Here is a 3,680-nt window from a genome sequence, read left to right as displayed (position 1 = left end):
TAGGTTTTTAGTGTCCTTCTCCAAATGTGGCACCAAGATGTGAACTAGCGATCCAACTTTGGTATAACCAGCAAAGTTTACTCCACACATCCTTCCATCACGGTGGCTTAGGATTGCATTCACTCTTTTGGCAGCCTTGTCACAACATTGGATCCCATTCTGTTTGCAGTGAACGAAAATTCCCATGTCTTCACCCAGAAACTGATGTTAATTCAAATCTACTCATCCTTGCACTTGTGCAGTTGGTATTTTGAAACTATGTAAGGACTGACCCAAAATTATCTTCTTTCATAGAATCTGATTCTTTTTGTTCAAAGAAACTTGCATCAATGCCTGTAATTGCTCAGTTTTGCTACTATGGCAACACTGTGAGTTGTTACTATTTTTTCAGCCATTACATTTCCCATCAGCAGCTTGTCCTCCTTTGTCTTCCAACTGGTGCACAATACAAAAGCAATTTGTTTTTCTGCTGAGATTATTTTGCTAGATCATTTAAATATTTCTTCTGATCTGACTAATTGTAGAAAAAAAGTTTAATAGAATTCGGAAGACCTGGGTGCTGTCCCATTTACTAGCTTTATGATCTTGGAGAAGTAAATGAAACTCTATGCCTCCACTTCACCACCTACATAAAATGAGAATGATGACAACTTGCATCTGCTGCTATTTGATAGGGCTATTTTAAAGTTCAGTGAGATCATGGAAGTGCCAAAGGAGTATTGATATAAAACAGGAAAAAAGGCCAGAGACTCCAAATCAAGCTACAATCAGACGAGCTTCTCTTATCCTGCTAATTTTTTCCTTTAAAATATAGCTCCATAGCATAGAGATCTGGAAGTTAGGGTAGCTGGGTTGTAACCTTAATTTTCTCACTAACTAGTTGAGACACTTTGGACAAATAATATCACCGGATAGGCCTTATTTTCTTAACCTAAAAAACAATAGGATTTGCCTACATACTTTCTAAGATCCCTCTCAGCTTTTTGCATTTTTAGAAGTCTGTCATGCTGGCCCACACTCAAGAATAACACAAATCTCAGTTGCTCATTTGTCTTCATCAAGGTACATGTCTGGTGGCTTTTGTAATGATTAAGATACTCATGCTTCATTTCCAATAGGAGCAGAGGTGCAGTGCCTATAAGAGCTAAAGGCTTTTAAAGGAGTCCTAAAACACCAAATTGAAACCAACAAGGCTTAGTTAAGTATTTAAAGAACCACTTGAGCTAAACTAGAAAGAATTTTCCATTTACTGAATATGAATTTTGTAGTTCAGACCCCACCCAAAACCTGTTGGTACTAAAGACTTTAATAGCAATAATGCATCTTGTTTAAGTAAAAACAGTTAAATCTTTTTATATGAATTTGAAAAGATGCAGACATTAGCAATCAGTTATTTTCTTTCCTTTAGAAAAAATGCACCACTTGGACTTTTATGTAACAATATCAAAATGCTAAGAAGAGAACCTGAGTTAATATGAGCATAGAAGAGAATGACAAGTTGGGACATTGCTTCAAATACTTTTTATGAAACTTATTTTTGTTGAAAACATGATTAAACATTAAAAACAATTAAAATAAAATTAATATCATATTATTCATAATCCCACTACTTGTAATGCAGCTTTAAAAAATTACTTTTTACTTTACAAGCATATATGTGAATTCCTTAACTTTGGGGAATCATCAACCTTAGGCCTTCGTGGGAAGAGCCCATTATCCACGGGAGAAAACATGAGGAGAATCTTCTGAAATTTGGCTCAGCAGCCTCCAAGACATCACTCTCAGTTTCCTCTATCTCACCGCCAGTTTTGTTTTCAGTCTTCTCTAAGGTTCTTTGTTATCTTCTCTTCCCCTAAATGTGGGGTGCTTCAGGGCTCAGTTCTCATATCTTTTCTCTTTTCCATCCTGCTAATTTCCACGGCATTAAATTTCATGCATCTGCTGCTGACACTCACATTTACAACTTCATCCCCGAGCTTCCCCCTTGAACTAAAGACTCATGCATACCTCTGCTTACCAGACTCTACCTGGAAGTCCCGAATATAACGTCCAACCGAATCTCTTGACTCCCCCCAAAACTTACTGTATCCCCGAACTGCTACATCTCAGTAAACAGCAACTCCTTTCTTCTGGATAGGAGCCCCGAAACCTTGGAGTCATTCTTGACCCCCTTCTCTCACATCCAACATCCAATTGTAAGCACATCCTGCTTAGCTCTACATTTAAAATATACTCTGAATCCAAATGCGTCTCACTTCCTCCCACTACCGCTCTGTTCCAAACCATAATATTTTTCACCCGGATTTTCGCAGTAGCCTCCTAACCTGTCTCTTTCCTTTCCCCCTTCCCCCTCCTAAAGTCTACTCTCAACACCACAGTGTTAAAAGTAAATTAGATCACGTTGCTCCACTCCTCAAAACCCTACAGTGGCTCCTCATCTCACTCAAGGTGAAATCCAGAGTCCTTACCATGGCCCCAAAGGCCCTACAGGATCTGCACTCCTCCTCCACCACTGATCTGACCGCATCCCCCATGGCTCACGCCCCGTCCCCCTCTCTACACCAGTTATACTGGCCTCCTTCCTGTTCCAGGCATGATCCCACCTTGCACACTTCCACTCTGGGTTTTTGCGCCTGCCATTCCCTTCAGACGCCTGCTCACATGTCACTTTATCAGAAAGGTCTTCCTAACCACCCATATAAAATAGCATCATCCACTTGTCACATTTACTCTCCCTCCCATTTTACCTTGCTTGTTTTTCTTCTTAGCACCTATCACTAATTGATGGACAACATGTTCTTTGTTTAATGTCTGTCTTCTTAAGCTAAAAGGCAAGGTCTATGATGTCTATTTTGTTTATTGTAGTATCCCCATCACCTAGAACAATGTTTGGCCCACAATAAGCACTCAGTAAATATTTGTTGAACAAATGAATGAACAAACCCTGTAGTCTTAATCAGAGACTTGACAAAATAAACATGAGCAGCTAAAAAGTAAATGCACCATTCACTGATTTGATACAGTGAAAATGATTGAACTAGAGTTACTTATGTCTGAATCTGACAAATAAAATGTTGAGCAAAAATGTAAATTGCAGGGGCCAGTCTGGTGGCATAGTGGTTAAGTTCGTCCGCTCCGCTTCAGAGGCCCGGGGATCACAGGTTCAGATCCCATGCACAGACCCACACACCAGTCATCAAGCCACACTGTGGCAGCATCCCACATATAATACAGAGGAAGAATGGCACAGATGTTAGCTCAGCAACAATCTTCCTCAAGCAAAACAAGGAAGATTGGCAATAGATGTTAGCTCAGGGCCAATCTTCCTCACCAAAAAAAAAAAAAAAGAAAAAAGAAAAAATATAGGTTGCAGAAAAATATATATATACACACACATATATAAAATTTTAAAATAACTTAAACATGTTTTATATATATCGTGTGATATATATATATAGAGAGAGACGAATGAGATGATGCATGAGAATGGTAAATACAAAATTCAGACAACAAAATAGTGGATATCTGAGGGGGTAGTATGGGCAAAGATGTTCATGATATTTCTCTAACTTTATGTATGATGAAACAAAAAAATTAGTTATGTAGACTTTACTGAAAAATTCTTAGGGGAGTCAGAGGAGAGAATCTTTATATCTTACAGATAATACAACTAAATAAAA

The sequence above is a fragment of the Ceratotherium simum genome, chromosome 17 (assembly GCF_057802395.1).
Source record: "Ceratotherium simum simum isolate JZ-2026a chromosome 17, ASM5780239v1, whole genome shotgun sequence".
In the NCBI taxonomy this organism is placed as follows: Eukaryota; Metazoa; Chordata; class Mammalia; order Perissodactyla; family Rhinocerotidae; genus Ceratotherium; species Ceratotherium simum.
The sequence above is the reverse complement of the archived record's forward strand: the minus strand, read 5'-3'. Positions refer to the sequence as shown.